This window comes from Rattus norvegicus, chromosome 7 (assembly GCF_036323735.1).
Source record: "Rattus norvegicus strain BN/NHsdMcwi chromosome 7, GRCr8, whole genome shotgun sequence".
Lineage (NCBI taxonomy): Eukaryota > Metazoa > Chordata > Mammalia > Rodentia > Muridae > Rattus > Rattus norvegicus.
The window spans coordinates 83451331-83472511 of NC_086025.1; positions in this window are offsets into that span (position 1 = coordinate 83451331).

Below are 21181 nucleotides of genomic sequence, written 5' to 3' on the forward strand. Positions count from 1 at the left end.
GATGCTACAGGAGATGAAATGGAGGCACTCAGCATTTAAGATGTATGTATAGCATGTCTAACACAGGCTTGCTTGTCTTGTTTTTCCTCCTCCTAAGATACCTCAAATTACATCCCTGTTGGAATTCTTTATATATAAAAGCTAGTGCAGATGTAAATAAAACAATTACACAATGGCAGGTCATGTGGCCTCAGTGTTCTTTCACTATGCTTTCTGTACTGTGGGCTGGGTATCTGTGTACAACAACGAAAGAAAGAGAAGCATTACATGTACTGCACGTATACCAGAGATCAGAGTAAAATCTCAGGGAAATGAGAAGCAAATGGAAATATGAAGTAGTGAAAACAATGATCTGATTATCACTTTTATTATTTTGGAGTATAATAAAATAATATACTTTATACCTTCCCTTTCTTCCCTACAAATACTTGCATATACCCCCGAGCTCTCCCTCACACCCATGGTGTCTTTTACACTATTTGTAAATGCATGCATACACGTCTATGCACATATATTCCAAAATGTAATCTATTTAGTTTGAATAAAGTTAGTTGTATGTTTGTTTTCAGATATTACTGCTTGGCCCTGCACAATCAATTGATGTGGTTTATCAAAACAATCCTTCCAATTACCAGCTTTTCTCACCTACTTGTGTGTGTGTGTGTGTGTGTGTGTGTGTGTGTATATATATATGTGTGTGTGTGTGTGTGTGTGTGTGTGTGTGTGCGCGCACGCACACACATATATAGGAATATATTCATATATAAGTATATATTCAAATATACATATATATTTAAAGCCTCACATGCTTTTTCCCATCCATTTTGGCATGTATTTTGGTATTTTGACGTCACTCATGTTCAGCTCACACTTGGGCAGTCACACTGATGAGACTTGATAGTTGTGCCTTCTGACTTACTAGAAGACATAAGCTGATAGCCCAGACCCTTATCCTTGTCTCTTACCATCTTCCTATCCCTCCCTCCACAGTGTTCCTGAAGCTTAGCTGTGCCATTGTTTTGTCGACGCATCTATTAGGGCTGGACTCCATAACTATGCATATTGATTGGTTGTGGTTTTATGTAGTTGTCTCCATTTGTTTCAAAGAGAAGATTTGTTGATGAGGGTTGGACAAAATATTTATCTATGGGTATAATTGAAAAATAGCTATAAGCTAAAAGTGAGTATTTAATGTGCATATTAGTTGGGTGTGGTTTGCTAAGGGGCCTATGATAAAGTTTATCATAATTGACCAGGGTAGTAAATACACTCTCTCTTCAAATAATTATTTTCTTGTGTTCTCTTCTATGTCATCTTGTAGCTCTTATGCAGTATTTAATTTGTTTATTTTTATTTAAAGACTACATGACATTTTAGAGCCCTTTCGAAGGGAAAATAATAACTTTGAAAGAAATATGACAAATTATTCATTGGTTCCTAAACAAATTTTAAGTGGTTCAAATATTTTTTGAGTTTTGTGTTACTTAACTTCTTTTGAAGAAAAGAAGTGTTTCAAAGCCTAAAAGAATAATAGTAACTACAGTTTGATATTAAGAGAATGAAGGCCAAAGAGTTGGCTGGTAAACACACTTGCTTCTCAGGTGAAAACTTTAAATCTCAGACCCTATAGGCCTCATGGTGAAAGGAGAAAACTAACTGCTGCAAACTATGTGCTCTGGTGTTCATGCCTGAGAAATACACACATCCACGATAAATAATAATAATAATAATAATGAGGAGGAGGAGGTGGAGGAGGAGGAAGAAGAGGAAGAATAAGAATAAGAATAAGAATAAGAAGAAGAAGAAGAAGAAGAAGAAGAAGAAGAAGAAGAAGAAGAAGAAGAAGAAGAAGAAGAAGAAGAAGAAGAAGGTGAAGTGTTTAAGACAATGTTGGATCATGGATTAGTTACAAACTTATCTTGTCAAGTGTTTATTAATAATGAGTGTGTTATATGTCAGTGGATTCCTCAGTCACCAGGAGGGAATATTATTTATTTCAAGTCTCCTCAGCTCACCATGATTCACTTTAAGTGCCAGAAACTATCACTCTGCTTTCCTGCCAGCCATCTGAAAACAAGTGAAAATAAAAAAGAAAATTATATCACTTGATTTTTTTCCAAGTGTAGGATTGCCAGAATTACATTTTTATTTAAAAATAAGTTTCTATGTCTGATACAAATGTTTGAGAAATTGTTGTGTGAAAAGAATATACATTGATAAGAAATGTAAAATACATTAAAATTCCCAAAAACAGTGCCAATAGCTAAAAAAGTTTTCAGCCCTCTACAAATATGTTTTAAATATTCTGTCAGCATGTTTCAATTGCCAAGTCTTATACAAATATGCCTTTCTTATTTTGAGGAACTCTTGCAAGAGCTATGCTTAGTAAAACCTCATTTATCTGATTCAAAACAGAGTGCTCATTCAAAATAGACTGCAATCTGAAGAACTATTTCTCCTTAGCTGTGTGCGTAGAATTGTACTATTAGTGTGTACATTTGTTTCTAAATTAAACTTTAATGTTACAAAACTACATTTATAGAGATCCAGACAAATGGACAGAATAGTCACATTATCTGTTGTAGAATGTTGAGACAGATATCCTCCATAAGCAAAGTTGATGAAGAAGCAGAAAGATAGGATTATATCATCATTTTCCCTACAAATTTAAATGTCCTCACAGGAAATCTCAACCTCAAGACTAAAATGATGATGAGGTTGGCTCCATTGCTTCCAAGTTCAGGATTACATGGGTATTTCAGGAGCACAGCAGTTTCCAAAGAAGAGATTGTTTTTTGATCTTGTTTGCCCGAAGCAAATATATTGTTCAACAGATATATAAATTACACTCCATGGCCTGAAAATAACTGGTTATTCATATATAAATATTTCTTGGTGTTTTAGGAATTTAAGCCTTTGATGTTGCCATGAAACTAGTATTTCTTTTCTCAAAAAATGGGAAATAGATTCATGAGAACATATTCATTCAGTTCACAGCGTTGAAAAACAGACTATTTTCCATAATTGAAAGTTAGCTGTATTAAATTTGATACCTCTTTATAAAAATCAGTGTGCTGTTCATTATGAGAAATCTAAACCTGAAATTGATTTGTGTCCTACCTTCAAAGAACTCATAATTTAGTTGAAAGAACAAAAAGCATATACATATATATTAACTCTAATATATATCATACCTAAGAAGTATGACAGGTCATAATAATTTCTCATGCAATGATAACTCATTACCTGGAAGATCAACTATAGAAACAAGTAAACAAAGGGAAATAGAGCTGGAAGCAAACTGTCGGGGCTGAGAAAATGTCAATGACAGCATATAATCATGGTGGCTGAAGTCAAATGTATTGTTGTCCTCAAGACAGCAAAAAAGGCAACGCCTAAGGAAGCCCTCAAGCGTCTGACACACTGGGAAAGGAACAGTATTTTACCCTTCATACTGAATCTATGCTGTGCCAATATATATCCATGAAAGTACAGACTACAGTACCAACTGTACAGTTTCACATGCTGCTCTTTACTCTTGACTTACATTTCCACATATTTATTAAGCACAATGATCTGATGACTCACATGTATATACATCATTACCTGTGATCAAGGAACTTCAAAGTGAGTGAAGTCCAGGAAGGAGTATGAGTCCATAGGGACGGAATCCTCTAGCATTACATGCTTTCTACTTGTGAATGTGCCTGGCTTGATCGAATGTTGAAAATATCCTTTGGAAAGACAGTTGTAGAACCTGCTAGGCTATGGTATTACAAGTCTCAAGCAAGATTCTTTAGCCTGAGAAAGAGAATGCATTTCAGAGTCATTTTTGCTTTATCTAGGATTCACAGGCTACAGGGTCAAGGGGTACACTTACGCAGAATCTTACATACCTCTGTTTCTCTGAAGAGATGACATGACAAAAAAGAAAGAAGGAGAAAGGAATGCAGGGAGCAAGAAAGGAAAGAAAGAAAGAAAGAAGGAAAGAAAGAAAGAAAGAAAGAAAGAAAGAAAGAAAGAAAGAAAGAAGAAAGTCTAATAAAAGTAAGTATTTTACTGAGAGCTTGTTTGTAGTTTTAGAGGGTTAGCCCATTGCAGTCATGGTGGAAAGCAGACAGGCATGGTACTAAAGCATGGGCTGACAGCTTTACTTCCTGATCCACGGGCAGCAGACAGGAATAAACTGGGCCTGGTTGGGTTTTTAAAAACCTCAACACTCTTATAGACGAAGGGGAGGGGGATGGGGTAGGGGGCTTATGTCTTGGAAACCTGGAAAGGGAATAACATTTGAAATGTAAATTTTTAAAAGGTATCCAATAATAGATAAATAAATAAATTAATTAATTAAAAAAAGGAAAAGTATGTTCGACATTTTGGTAATACTGCCATAATGTAGGATGATGTTATTATGCAAGTGAAGGCAGTTACAGGATAGAATGAGGCCTGTCATTGGACGAGAAGGAAGGATGGGCAGGAGAAAAGTTTTGGAGGAGAAGGACACTGGAAGAGAGAGAGGCAGCTGAGAGAGAATATGGCAAGGGATGTTAAGATTTCACTCTGCACATCTACAGGTTGTTATGACTATTCTTATGGGAAGGATGTGTACAGGGCTTTGTATGTCTAGATGAGCAATATATCTTATCTAGGTAGGCAGATTATATCATTATCAATTGGTTGTAAGTTAATTGTGTGGATGTATTGTACATTGAGCATTTAACACATGAGTCTGGTTGTTGGGTTCAAAAAAAATCTCAATGTTCACCCCAATGATACTTTTCCTTAAACAAGACTGTAACTTCTAATTTTTCCCAAATAATTCCCCAAAACTAGGACCCTGCGTTGAAATATATGAGCCTATGGAGGCCATTTTCATTCAAACCACCATACTCACTAAATGTTCCCCTAAAGAACTTTCATACCTTATAATGACGGTTATAAATACAGTATAAGAATATATGGGAGTTGTACTAAAAGTTTTATTCCAAATGGTATATGCTTCTGTTAGTGGACCAAACATTCCACTGGACTAGAGTTCAAGACAGTCACCACGTTGACTGGCCTCTGAAGGACTCTGGATCAACAAGAAAATAAGAAAAAGGCTAGATTGTCTAGGGCTGTCAAGAGGAAATCCACTCACTACTGCATAATGAACAAAATCTCTGAAATCAGGAGACCTTTTATGGAACCTGCTATTATAGCCATGTCCTGTGAAGATGAAGAGTTTACAAATATGGCAAGAAAATCCACAGAAAAACCATTCTCTCAGTATTCACAACCATGCATATGTATGAAAAGGTATTTTCTCATTATATATATTTGTATATACAGTTATTATGTGTATATGCATTTTCTATGTTTGTTATTTCCCTAGAGAAGTGTTCCTCAACCTTCCTCGCATTACCACCCACTAATATAACTTCTCATGTTGTGGTGACCTTCAACCATAACACTATTTTTAATTGCTACTTAATAACTGTAATTTCACTACCATTTTTGTCCTCGTGTAAATATTTGATATGCAGACTATCTGATATGAGACTTGTGAAAGGGTTATTTGACCACTCAAAGGGTCATTCTGCCAGAATTTGAGAAATACTTCTTTAGACTCATAAAACAGCTCTTTCTAATAAATATTTCTATCTATATCAGTTACTTTATGTCAAGTTCATATATGCTATGCTATGGTCATCTGGGAAGAGGGAACATCAACTGAGTATATTTGCAAATGATTGGCCTTTTGGCAAGACTACAAGGATTTTGAGTAGTAGTAGTAGTAGTAGTAGTAGTAGTAGTAGTAGTAGTGGTGGTGGTGGTGGTGGTGGTGGTGGTGGTGGTGGTGGTGGTGGTGGTGATAGATGTGGAAGGGCCTAAGCCATTGTAGGCAATAATTTACCTAGGCAGGTAGTTTTGCTGTTGTATAAGAGAAAGGGAGGAGGATGGAGAAAGGAAGAGAGAGAAGGGGAAGAGAGAGAGGGAGGGAGGGAGGGACTAAGAATGCAGTAGAGAACGAGCCAGTCATCAGTATCCATCTATGATCCCTGCTTCAGTGACTGCCTCTTGGTTCCTGGTCAGCTTGATTCCAGTTCCTGGTTTCCCTCAATAAAGATTCTGGTCAGGACTGATAAGCCAAATAAACTCTTTCATCCCCTAAGGAAGTGGGTTTTGGTCTTGGTATATTTCACTTGAATTTTATGTCTCTTCCTCCACTATCTTGTGCACCTCCTTGCCAGTCGAACATTGTATCTTACTCCTTACAATTTGCCAGGATTTAATGGTTCTAGAAATTCAGAAAAGCCATAATAGTGCTCCTGAGGAGAATCACCAGTGCTTTCTTTAAGCAATAAACTCTGAGGGATGCTTCCAAGAAATGAAGAATGATTGTGTCCTAATACATGAACATTTTACCTCAGTTTTCAATATTTGTCCTACACATATACACACTTTATCTTATAATTTAGAGTCTTCCACATATTTCTGGCTAACACATGCCTACTCTGAAATGAAGTGGATACTTTGAAATTTTGCATAGATACTTGTTAAGCAATTTCTGTATGTTTTTCACCGAGCATATTTTTATGTATTACTAAAAATGAACGTAGGAGAAAGAAAAATAGAAGGATCAGATGGAGCTTAAGAAACTTACTTTACACAAACATTCAAATCCAACAGTGCAATGCATAATATCTCAAGTTGTTCATTTTTGCTTCTTAAATTTGTATTTGCCTTTCCTGTATTTAAATCTATGGTTTATTTTTCCCTCTCTCTAAAACCATTGCCCTGATCACAGTACATCGCTTCTTTGATATATTAGGAGCTGACAAATGAATTCAGCATGCACTTTTTCTTGTTTTGTTTCCACAACAACTTCATATTTACTATCTTGTTAATTAGTTGTGTGTGTTTTAATATAATCTCATTTACATATTATGATAACAATTTAGATCTATATAAGATTTAACAATATGGTATTGCCTTTAACATGGGAAGGTAAGTTAGTCACCTATGAAACCATTTAGTATCTACATGATAAAATAATCTTACTTCAGCCCTTCAGGGTCATTACTTGAATAGATAAATGTATGTGTGTATGTACTTAAATGAGGAAAGTTCAACATTGTAATAGAGATATGAATGCAGAGTTGAGTCTGGATATGGTAGACGGAACTCTAAAACGAGGCCCATGTGTTCCACAACCTGCTGCATATGCCCAGTGCAAGCCTTCCTTTTAAATCTTAGCCAGATTGAGAAAATGACAAGAGGTCACCTCAGTGGTAATGTTTCATTACAAGGATGGTGGAGTTTTGCAGATTTAATTTAATTTCCACACCAATTGAGTCTGTTTTGACCCCCAAAAAGAGAGAATCAGATTCTCAGCTCATCAGAGTATCAGCTGTCTTTGGAAGCTGAGGACTTTGGTTCCACAACCACGAGGAACTGTACTCTGCCAAGAATGTCAATGAACTCAGAGGTCCCAAGCACTAAATGGGAACTCAGGTCTGCCCACACTTTCAGTTTGACATTGACACAGAACATGTAATTTAACTACAGTCTGACCTTTCAATTTATATGCATTATAAAGTAATTACCTGAGATATCTAATTTTGTAATAACTTTTTTTTGTTACTTTTTTTTATTTTTATTAACTTGAGTATTTCTTATATACATTTCGAGTGTTATTCCCTTTCCCGGTTTCCGGGCAAACATCCCCTTCCCCCCTCCCCTTCCTTATGGGTGTTCCCCTCCCAACCCTCCCCCCATTGCCGCCCTCCCCCCCACAGTCTAGTTCACTGGGGGTTCAGTCTTAGCAGGACCCAGACCTTCCCCTTCCACTGGTGCTCTTACTAGGATATTCATTGCTACCTATGGGGTCAGAGTCCAGGGTCAGTCCATGTATAGTCTTTAGGTAGTGGCTTAGTCCCTGGAAGCTCTGGTTGCTTGGCATTGTTGTACTTTTGGGGTCTCGAGCCCCTTCAAGCTCTTCCAGTTTTTTCTCTGATTCCTTCAATAGGGGACCTATTTTCAGTTCAGTGGTTTGCTGCTGGCATTCGCCTCTGTATTTGCTGTATTCTGGCTGTGTCTCTCAGGAGAGATCTACATCCGGCTCCTGTCGGTCTGCACTTCTTTGCTTCATCCATCTTGTCTAATTGGGTGGCTGTATATGTATGGGCCACATGTGGGGCAGGCTCTGAATGGGTGTTCCTTCAGTCTCTGTTTTAATCTTTGCCTCTCCCTTCCCTGCCAAGGGTATTCTTTTTCCTCATTTAAAGAAGGAGTGAAGCATTCACATTTTGATCATCCGTCTTGAGTTTCGTTTGTTCTAGGGATCTAGGGTAATTCAAGCATTTGGGCTAATAGCCACTTATCAATGAGTGCATACCATGTATGTCTTTCTGTGATTGGGTTAGCTCACTCAGGATGATATTTTCCACATCGCAAAGGGAAAGGCAGTAATTCAAGGTGAATTCACTGATACTTTCTTCTAAGAGAACTGTGAAATAGTCCAGGGGCTCCTCCTAAGCAATTCTCCTCAGATTAGCAGACTAGCAGACTATAGTTAAGCTCTTTCTGCCTTTCCAAAAATTAAACATACCTCTTGGGTAAATAAAAGAACAGCTAATTCGCAGAGGAAAAATCTATTAGGGGAGGAGAGGTGCAAGCCAGATTTAAATATTACCACAGCCTTTCTTCTCTGACACATGAGCCCATGTCTGAATCAGGCTGCAGTTTTCACATTGTCATGAGACAAATTTCAGAATCCAATACAGCAATAGTCTTGAAACACTTTGGGCAGATCAGTGTGCTTATTGGAAAACACATCTCATTTCCAGGAATCCCTTTGTTTGAATGGGAATTTTTGCTTCCCTTAGTATGAGTGACTCTCCTTGCAAATGCAGAGTTAGGCTACACACATCTGATAATTTCTCTCTCATGCTAAAGTATTCTCGGAATTTGCTCTTCCCCACTCATTTGGCCAGTGCATTCAGTTCACGGATTCACCTAAACGTAACTGCATTAAGATCTTCATTTTAAATACTTTCTAGATCCTTGTGCCATAGGAGGTCTTACCATTCAATTCATTTGGTTACACTTACCTTAAGCCTCATTATTCACTTCCACTGCTGCTAACCTCCAGTGTGTTCTACCATCCTACCAGCCCTTGACAGTACAGCAATGACTGGGCACATATTTAAATATAATCGAAAATTAAACCAAGCAAATATTAAGTGCCCCAGTCCTACTGGTTGCATTTCAGTTGCTCCATCACTATATGTGGCTGCAGATTATAGAATACTCCATCATTGCAGGAGGTCCTACTGGATAATGCTGAATTAGTACAGATTCTTAAGTATTTTATTAAAGTCTTCCATAATCTCACCACTTTCTTATTATTGATACTTTATCTTTCTGCCATATCTGACTAACTCATATCACAGAAATTCTAAATTACTTCTATAAACCAGATATTCTGAAACACACACACACACACACACACACACACACACACACACACACACACACACGAAATTTATGTTTGTGGTATGTATACTGGAAGGGTAAATTTGTACCTTTTATATATAGTTCTGCAGTTTCTGACTCCCGAATGTAGTGATCAAAAGTCAGGACATTTAAGGAACCTTGAGATATCCTGGATAATTTTGCAGGAGGTACAGTAGGGCAGGAGGAAGAGACAGTTTACATGCATTTTTAATCCCACCACTCTATAGATAACTGACATGGATTTACAATTTATTAGCTTGAACATTTTTATGACATTCCCTTTTGAACAATTCTTCATTATGCCATTCCAATTCCAGAAAGTGGCTAATTGGGAAAAGGATGAAACCCCTTAAACTGTTTAATTTGTACAAACTGTTCTTGTATTTATGAGTAAAAATGGTGTTTCATGGTCTAGGTATGAATCATGGTTGTTGTTTGTTTTAGTTGTCTTTAAGAAATGCTGTAGTAGATTTCTCTGGCAGACACAGAGTAGCTGTACAGATTTTCATCTAGCTGCCAGCCATCAGTCACAGACGTGGAAAGGCCTTCCAGCACAGAAGACCATCTGAGTGATGCAGGACGTCCTTTTCAAAGGTCTTGGGACACGCAGTCACTTGGCTGCCGTCAAATGTTTCTACAGGAAAGGAATCCTCCAGTTCAATAGACCAGAGGTTCTTCTGGTACTGCCAAGAAGAGTGACAGAGGCTATAAACTGTCTGTTTTCTCCCTCTGCTCACTGTCTTGCCAGGAATCACAGGCTGGAAGCCTTCGAAAATATAGCTGCTGTATTTCAAGATGCAGCATTCAAGGTTTGCTGCTGCCTTCTCTCTGGCGCCATCTACTGGGGATGACTCAAAACACGGATTTGCTTAAGGCAGCTCGGAAAATTACATTCTAGAAAGAGCACAACACCCCATACTCTTTTAGTATAGCCCCTTGTCTGAGAGTTAGCAATTTAATTTTTTTCAAAAAATTTGTCAAAAATATAAGTGAAGATACAAAATAAGTCAAATTTCATTATGAAAACTGTATACACTTTTAAATTCTCATCTCCCAAAGTTTATGTTTTTACTACTTTCCCCCTAAAGTATTCCTCTTTTTCTGCCTCGTCTTCTAAATGCTGATTACCCTCATTCAGTTGAATAAAAAGAAAATTCAATCGCAAATTATATTCGTTGTATCAGAGATTCGGTAATATTATCAAAATACCTTGCAGAAGCCTGCATGGTGATACCTACCTGTAATCTCCTCACTAGAGAGTGTGAGGTAGGAGAAATATCACTAGTTCCTGGACAGCTGCAGCAACTAAAAAGACCGTGTCTCAGAAAACGAAAGGCAAGTGAGAAAACAAACGACTGCAGCTGACACTCTTAGGTTAGGGGATGGTCAGAAAAATGTTAGTGCAAAAAAAAAATTAAAAGAAGAAAAGAAAAAGGGAAAAGGAAAGAAAGGAAGAAAGAAAGAAGGAAAGAAAGAAAGAAAGAAAGAAAGAAAGAAAGAAAGAAGGAAAGAAAGAAAGAAAGAAAGAAAGAGAGAGAGAGAGAGAGAGAGAGAGAGAGAGAGAGAGAGAGAAAATACCCATGATATAACTGAAGAAGGGAAATAGAAGGCTGCTTTCATCAAAAAATTTCCCAAAATTTTGAAGTATGCCCATTGTGCTTCTATATTAAAAGAAAAAGATATAGCTTTTACAACCTTTCCTTCAAGTCCCACATATCTTAAATACTGATACTCGCCCGGTGCTTATTTCCTTGTGCTAGTCATGAAACATCACAGACCCAAGCATAACATAGGTTCATATGTTTTAAACGTATGCTTGTTTGAATGTATACAGCTTTCTCTTGTCATTATTCCATAAACAGGGTCTTCTTAGCTCACAATTCCATTTTTCCAGGTGATCTTCACATCACCTCAGGTTTTAAAAATGTGTAAAACTCATTCACAGATGAAATATTTAATGAAAAGGATCATAGATAAATTTCTTCTAATATAATTATTTGGTATTCCTCTTTACCATCTACTATGGAGCAAGGAAAACTTGTATATGTTCAGAGGGACATGCTCATGTGTATTTTGCGTAAATAATGAAACGCTGGCTGAATATTTGATTCCATTCAGAATTTGCCAGCACTGCTGGTGTGACGGCATGGCTGAGACCAACAAAGGCTAACTTTGTGCAGGAGCAAGACTGAAACACTTTTGTAAGCCACAGAGCTGGGTGCCTCCAAGACACAGAACGTCTTCCATGTTTCTCAGAATTGATTGATATTTAGATTATTCAATGATCAATGCTCATAGCTTTGCTCCATATAAATGCACATAACCAATGCAGAAGTATATTTAGGGACATTTCTGAGACTGTTGCAAATGCTGTCTTAGTCTAAGTCAAAGTTCATTTGAAGATTTTTATGACACTCCAGTTCACAAGCTAAACCTTACATTTTATAATCAAGTGCTCCAACAGAATGCAATCTAGAGAACTGAATTATATGGAGACAGCATTTTACTTCATTGCAAGCATTCAAATTTTCTTTCAGCCTGGCTATTCTACCAGGTTACCACAAATGTAAGTTCCTTGAGGGCTAGGTCGCTGTTAATATTGGTATTAGGAATGTTGGATTTTATTCCTTCTCATAAGTGGATCTCTATTTATTTTTTGGTTCTCTCTCTGGCTTCTTGGAGCTCCAGCGTGCTGTCTTCTTTGTTAACTAAAGACCTGTTGTGGTAAAAACATATCAATGACCATATCCACATCCAGTCTTCTTTTCCTTTGTACTGACTACAAGCTGGGCATCTAGAGGTCCTTCATCATTAATATTTTTTGTTGACCCAACTGTCCTCACTGTCCTTTAGGTTACTCTCTGTTAGCTACATCATACTCAGTACATTGTGATCACATGGCCAGGGGCCAGCAGTATAGCTGCTCACGTATCGATTTACTAAAGTAATCTCTCTAGCACCTCAAAATTTTGGTGAGGATGTAAATCAATAATATAGAAATATTTAGCATACAATAAAGTATTATATGTCTATATATCTTATGTATTTTTAAATACATATGTATATATGCTATATAAATATATAATATGCAGCATTATAAAAACATTTCTGACACCCTCAAATACATTACAAAGCATTACATATATATTATGTATAAGTAACACATCAGCTGAATAAATAGGCAAAAGCAAAGTGTTCAGAATTCACTTGCCAATAAATGGCAGTGCACAGTGAACACATATGCCTGAACATACTCACTTAAAGATAATTCATTGTTCAAAGAAATTGAGTGCAATGCTTATCTTTTCAATTGTTATTATGCTAGGTATTTTTTTATTGGTTATTATATTTATTTGCACTGTTATCCCCCTACCTGTTTTTTCCTCTTCAAACTCCCCATCCCATCTCCCCTCCCCCCAACTCCCACCTCTTTTTCAAATATGTGACAATTGTTGAAAGATTTGCTGAAAGTGTTCAGTTGGAATTACACAGTAGCAAAGATAATAATGTTGACTGTTAACTCACATAAGGCTACTTTCCATAGACAGCTAAGTAGTGTGAGTCAAAGCTGTGTCACTGCCTGCTCCAGCTGGTCTGGAAGAAGGTTCGCTTTGTCTTTGATAGTCTAAAAGCTCTTTTCGAAGTACTTACAGTTGTGTAGTTTTTAGTCTCCCACTCTTTGAGTTCCTCTGGGATTCTCAAGTCTGCTTCCTTCCTCAGTTCAGAGTTTATGTGCAGAGCAATGCACGAACTACTCATGGACCACCTCTCCCCGAGTCACTGCCTGGTTTTCTGGAACATGGATTAAACATACTAAGAATCTATAGCTTTATTTTCTTTGTCTCTTAACCTTCCCCATATATTTTTACGTGTGAGTGCACCAACTTCTAGGAAATGCTTTCAGACACACCCTCTCTTTTCACTCTTCAATCCATGTTGAGGTTTCTTTAGAAATTTTCCATTGAAACTAAAATATTGTTATTTCCCTATCCTTCCTTCTATTGTTTTATTACTTTTGCTAATTTTTGCATTTTTCTTCACAGGGAAGTTTTAAGGCTATATATTTCTTTAATTTCATTAAGTATTTTTTTCTTTTGTCTCTCTCTGGAGTGTTCAATGCCAGTACCCCTCTTGGGCATGTTTGTTATCCATGTTTGCATTGATTTTTTTTGGCTTATTGTGCTTTTAATCTTCAGATGCTTAATTACTTTTTTGAAAAAATTATGCTGCTTACAATTTTAAAAATAATCTTTACGAATATTTCGAAGTTAAGCATTAACGAACTTCTCTTTTAGAATTTGCAAAGATTCCTCGAAGGCACCCCAGGCTCTATATAGTTGCTTTGAAATTTATTTACAGCTCAGAGTTTCTGTTTGGTTGATTAGATGCTTGATTTTTTTTTGTTTGGGATTTTTTCTTTTATCTTCTCTTTTTATAGCTAACATTTTAGTATGGATTTGCCATCAGACTTAGCTCTGCTTTAAAGTGTGCTTGTGTTTCTCCTCTGCCCTTATGGAATCCAAGGGAACTTACCCGATACTCAAGTCAAAGGTCGGAGTTGTGAGGCCTCAGTAACACTGCTCCGAGATGGCCTGGCTTGCTGTAGGAGGCACATTTTATCACATTGTATAGCATGCATGTTTCTACAATAGTTTCTATTTCTTAGCTCATCTATTCCATCAAATAACACTTAGCTTTCATTTGAGGTGAAACTCTCTGAATCACTTAGGCTTGGTCATCGTTACTCAGATGTATTTAAATAGTTTTTTTTTAAATTAAGAGTGTTGTTAGCTTTAGTGGGAGAATTGTTGTGAATAATCTAAAGGGTTAAAACTTATGAAATAGAATTAGACACATACCATTTTCTAAGAAAATTAGTTGACTAACTGCATTTTATTCTAAGTCTAAACAAATTTGAAATGTTTGAGAAAATAAATAGGGCCAGAAAGAAAATGCAGGAAGCCAGCTGAAGGTCTCAGGAAGAAAGATATCATTCTTCCATAGGAGGGATATATTGGCAATATCTTTGTCGTGTGCCTTGTAGAGACACGAAGTGCAGGTGAATTTACAAAAGTATGGAGAGTGGCTTCTTAGCAGTAGCAGGTAGAGAACAAGTTTTATCAGGTAGAATAAGGAAGGACTCCTATTTGAAGCCATAGAAGCCTAGACTTGAAATGCTGTTAGAACACAGTGAAGCAAGAATAATATGAGACACTGCTAATAACAGAGATGCTGCAGACGGTGAAACCAGACCTGGCAGAGAGCATTGCTCTCACTCTGGAAGACTTAACAATCTCTCTCTCCATCAAAGACGGGACAGTGAGCATTGTAGCTTTACTCTATGCCAGTTATAACTCAATGTGATTCTTATGCTTCCTGTGTTTTGAAGTAGATATGTGCTCAATCACCATTACTTTTGTTGGAATTTTTTTGTTTTTTACTTATATTTAATAGCTTCCAAAGTGAAAGAATGCACCTAAGTACAATCTTGATACACATAGTCACTCAAAAAGGTTCCCTCTTTCTGTGTGCTACAGAGCTAAATGTATTTCTGGGTTATTTACCAAAACTAAAATTATCTATGTAAAGGAAAAATATGTTTACTTGTATGTTTGTTTTTCTTTTTTCTTTTGCTTAGATCAGGAGTGTGAGAAATTGATTCCTCAGCATTAAAAACTGGTACTTTGGAAGCTCTGTAATTTTCTAATACACACAATGTTTTCTGCTCATTGTGTAATGAAGAAAAATCTGTTAATGTCGATCCCTACAAGACTGTATTAAAATGCTTAATCATAACATATCAAGGTAAACTGCTTTTTATGGAAACCTTCATTATTTTAATGCTTTTGTCAACTTACTTTCTTCATCAAACTAGGCAGAGACCTGTACAGCAGCCACATTTATCCTGAGAGTGGCCTTCTCCTGGTAGATGAAGGGCAGAGTGCGATGCCTCCTGGTAAAGTGGAGGCGGATAATCTTATGTGACAACCACATTATGAATGAAGCAATATGTGCACAAAGTAGCTCAGAGCATCCATTTGCTGCTCTCCAGTTCTGATGATTTAAAAAAAGGGAGAGCCAAGGTATGGCTCCAACATTAGGTGAATTGCCAATAACTCTTTTATAAGTCAAGCTGTATGTTAATCCACCAGAGGTTTAGAAAAGGAAGCAATGTCATCATTGGCAAGGAAACCTTCAGCACTGTCTGCAGTTGGTTGGCTGAGCTTTCCAATGCAGCATGAAGGATGGAACTGATGCATGTAATAGTACGAAACCCCATCTATTAAAATCTGAATATCGCTTATAGCAATGCACAGCCGCGGTAAGCTTTATCAGAAAGCCCAGAAACAGGCATCATCTCAAGATCCCAGGCACTGAAAGGATCTTTTGTAATGCTGAGCACTGTATAACAAACACTGTTGTCATCAGCAGGAGTGGATCTTCTGGGAGTCTGCACTCTGTCCAGGCTCTTGGCAGGCATTCAGATAGAGAAACATTTACTTTAAGATGATTAATGATTCCCAACTTGATTTTGCCAAGGACCATGCTTTGTGTCCTCACATTTTGAGTCATCGATCCTGAGACATGTCTGCAACTTACTCAGCTTTCAAATTAACATGTGAGCTTTCAAAAATACACACGTGTAATTAAATATTTCTTCTCCCTGGAAACTGACCACAGCAGACTATTGGAAAGCTCAGTGTTAACATCAACTTCATTGCAATTATTATTTGAATGGCATAAGTTAATTAGTCTGTTTCCAAACCATATTAATGGGCCAGCTGGTAAAGCCAGTATTCTGAGACATGACCTTGATTTGATAGTCTTAATAATGCAGTTACAATAACACTGTAGTGCTACATATTGCACAATTTTTATGATAAACAATAATAATCTAAGACTCAACTTCTTCTTATGACCGGAGACTAATAAGGTAAAAGTCAATGCTCTTATAAATTGTATAACAGTTCACTTATATAACTAATAAATTATTATTATTATTTAATATTTTAGGGTATGTGAATCCTCCAAAGGCAAGTAAAGTAATAAAAGTCCCATATTGTGGAATGTTTAGTGTGTGTGTGTGTATGTGCGTGTGCATGTATGTGCATGTTTGTGTGTGTGTGTGTGTGTGTGTGTGTAAATGACAAGTTAATGAAATAATGCATTCTAGCCACACAACTTGTTTTCATTTAAATATATATTTAGGCTTCAGGAATTAAAATATTTTTCTTTGTTTTGTGGGTGAGCAGGAAAGAGCACTAAATGGTAGGAAAGCATTTAGGTGAGTTTTCCTCTATGGAGGGAAATATTGTGCTAGAGTTCTTTATAGAAAGAAAACAAATAGAATATTCTTATTTTAATGACGTGACTTAAGTGATTATGGAAGTTGGTTAGTCTAAACTCTGAAAAAGTGGCTGTCCTATTTTGACTCCAGAGCCAGGAAAAGCTGACCTCCAAGTTCCTGTAAATTATCAGATAGAACAACTCTCTATCGATTGTTCTACTGAGGTATTCAACTGACTGAAGTATGCTCCCCCATCTTATGGAGACAATCTACTTGATGCTTTCTATCAAGAACAAAATGCTTATTTCATTAAAAAAAATTCAGAATACTAATATAAATAAATACATAAACACAGCCTCTTAAGTTCATCTAGTGTTCCTCATCTGATTTGCCATTAGATAATCAATTAAGGAAGATTAGTTCTTCTATTCTCAGCAGACATTAATTGCTCAAATCTCTAGTTCTAGTGTTAGGTCCTCAACAGAGTTTTCTGATCTACATTGACAAGACACTTGATGTTGTCATTGTTCAGGCCTCCTTGACATCTCATGATCTGTTGTTCTAAACATTTTGAACCTTGAGGCATTCTATAATAGTCTCTGTATTCTAAAAAAATACTTTGATGAGGGGCAGGAACTCACTTATATTTCAATATTTTGAGCTAGGAATCACAGATTGTAAAGAACATAATGTTTTTCTTTTGAAGTTTGTTTTATATCATCCAGTATAATACTTTCCAGCTACATCCACTTTCCTATTCTTTTCATGATTTAACCTTTTTGTATTTAAATTATATTTCAGTGTGTGTGTGCACGTGTGCATGTTACCATGTCTGTGTGTGTGTGTGTGTGTGTGTGTGCGTGTTTACTATGTGTTTATCAGTTGAAGGACATTGAAATCGTTTCCTTTCCATAGCTATTGCCTATAGAGCAAGAATGAACACAGCTAAGCAAGTATCCGTGAAGTAGAATGAAGAATTTTTTTGGTCATGAGTCAAGAAATGATATGGCTAGCTCATAAGGTAGATTTACTTTTAGCTTGTTGAGAATCTTCCACGTTGATTTCCAGAGTTAAGATATCAGATTTTAATCACACGAACAATGAATGAGGTTCATGTTTCACACACACACACACACACACACACACACACACACACACACACACACACCCTATGCAATATTTGTTATTGGTTGTTTCCTTAGTCTTAGCCATTCTGATGAGTGTAAAACAACATTTTATAATAGTTTTATTTTGTACCTCACTAATTCCTAAGGATTATGAACACTTTATATTTACATATACAAACACAAATATATACATTTATAAACATATAGACAGAAATATATACATATAAATACATGGTTTTCTTTTATTTTTAAGATTCAGGAAATATGTCCTTGCAAAAGACAGAGGCCATTACAGAAAAACAAAAGCAATCAAAATTAAGAACTTTAGAGCCCAGCCTCAGTACATACATCTAGAAAACATTCCTGCACTTAATGCTGTAAGGGACACTGCAGAGAAGGGTACACAATAGGTAAGAGCCAGATGACAAGGAAGTTTTATGTGAGATAGCATCTCCTAGTAATGTCAGAAGTGATGCTAATAAGTCTTCCCAACACGACTGCATAGACATAACCTGAACAAAAGCAGCAATAGCCGGCATGCAGTGTAAAAGTGGATCGGGAAAGCCCATGAGGCCTCAGCCCTGCAGACACACACACACATGCACACACACACACACACACACACACACACACACACACACACAGAGAGAGAGAGAGAGAGAGAGAGAGAGAGAGACAGACAGACAGACAGACAGACAGACAGACAGACAGCCCAACAATGATGGTGATGACAACAAAACTCTGCAGGCAACAAAGTAATGCTGAGAGTGAGAGAAAGAGTCCTTTCCAAGAAAAAGAAAACCAGTTGTTCATCTATCACCAAATGGTCAGTCACAAAAACGTACATATGAGTAACATTATACGTCCTGAATATGTTATGTTTAGAAATACATATGCAGCTATACAAACATGTACACATGTAATAACAATGAGAAAAGAGGCCTTGAACTTGAAAGATAATCAGGATATATATATATGTATATATATATATATATATATATATATATATCTGGGGAGGGGTGGATATAAGAAAAGGAAGTGGGAAATGATGTAATTATACAGTGATCCTCTAAAAAGAGAGTTGCAGTCATAACCAGAAAAGGGTGTAAGGATGAAAGCAGAGGTCAAATTCAAGACAAGAAGTCAGAGAAGAGATGAGGATGATGTGCTCCCACCATCATAGATACAGGAAGGAGCTATAAGCCAAGGAATGCAGTTGGGGCTTTTCCTGGTTGATTCGTCTACTTAATCTATTCAAGCAATCTATTGAGTCTAAAGTCTTTTACTTTCTCACCTTCAGCATTGATATTTTGCATGGATTATAAATAACTCTTATTCTCTCTAATTTTTGTTCTCTGTGATAACAAATAGATCCACTTGAAATATTACTCATGTCTCATCTCCCTTCCTTTCACATTCCTTGTCAGGATACAATTAGTTAACAGATGTGTTATAATTCAGTAATTAAATAAGTGGTCATTGAACCTTTCATTGGACATAAAAGTTCCCCCTTGTTTGCAATACCCTGTCTTTTTGGTAAAAGGGTACATACAAATGGGAAGTATCTTTTGAAATTTAAGGCTAAAGATAAACATCTCAGCAGTATAATATCCCTACTCAAGCATTCAAGTATCATATGTGGGTTTCCTGGTGTAGGAGATGAATTTCTTTGTGAGTCTCTTTAAAAGATAAAACAAAAAAAAAGTAAATCATATAAAAACAAACAAGAAAACAACCTTCCCCCAGCAATTAACTTCTGCTATCTTGCCATATTTTGGAGAAAACACTCCTGTTTATTTATAAGTTGAGACTTTTAAGGGAAATAATTCCTACTATGGTGATGACATCACCGAAAATTCCTAAGTAAATCTATTTTAATTACATAGCTAACATACATTTCCAAGGACACTTTGGATGTTTAATTTGTAATATATTTATTTAACCTGATTGATTTTAGTTCCTTTATGAGAGAATACTGAAATGACCTCACACATAGCACCCTTGTAAAATCATGAAATAATCAGAGATTTCTCCTCTTTTTAAAATACTTTACATCTCAAATGTTGAGTAGATCTTCCGTCATGTTGATTTGCCATATTTATGGCTTTTAGGGTGAGGTTTCTGTTATTATATTTGTTCTCTTTTAAAATCTAACTGTTGAGTTTTACTAACTGTATGTATACTTTGGATTATGGTCCTTTTAAGAGAAACATCTATGAAGTTGATACATCGTGATATGTGGCAATTTATCTTATTCTCAACACTGTCTTTCAAAGAGGAAGGGGTTTTGGATTTTGATGAGGACCATTTGACTGTTTGTTTCATAGCCTCTTTGTGTTGTGTTCAATCAGAAAAGTTGCCATCACCCTCACAATCATTTCATTCTTGTTATTATCTAGCATTTCTACAGTTTTACACTTAATGTCTATGCATACGGTTCACTGTTAAGTATTTTCTTTATGAGAACACATGAACTCTATGTGGTTTTCTGTTCATGGAAATAGAGTTGTTCTAACCACTATGTGTAAGGTCTCCATTTTCATTTCCAAAGATTAGTTAGCTACATTTACAGGGATTATTATAGCTTGCATAATCTATTACACTGTCTTATTAATCAAATTTCAGTAAAAGTAAATTTTATTGTCCACGTAATTGTTGTCTTAGAGGCTTACTGCTGAACAAGATCACCCTTTCTAGTTCTTTCTCAACTATGGCTGCCTGGTTCAAGCTAGCTCTTCTGGTCCAAACTCCCCTCCAAGCTGACAGATTCAAACTGACTTCCTTTGGATTCTGAGTAAGTTGCTTTGCTTGGCCTCAAATGATCTCTGGCAATTTGTCCTAATTTTCTGCCTCCTTCACATTTTCTGGCTCATTATGTCTTTACCTGCAACCTCGGTCTGTAAAACTGCCTCTTCTCACTATGTCTCTCTCCCATTATCTCTGTGTCTGTTTGTTTATCCGCCTGTCTCTTTTTGTATCTGTCTATCTGTGTAGCTATTTACCTATCTATCATCTATCTATCATCTATCACCCTTCTATCTATCTATCTATCTATCTATCTATCTATCTATCTATCTCTATCTATCTATCTATCTATCTATCTATCTATCTATCTATCTATCTATCTATCTATCTACATCTATCTCTGTCTTTCTGAGCTGTGCTCTTTTTTTGTTTGTTTTTTGTTTTGTTTTGGGCAGGTGTCTTTTTTTTAGTGAATATCTTTTTATTTACATGCCAAACGTTATCCCCTTTCCTGGTTTAC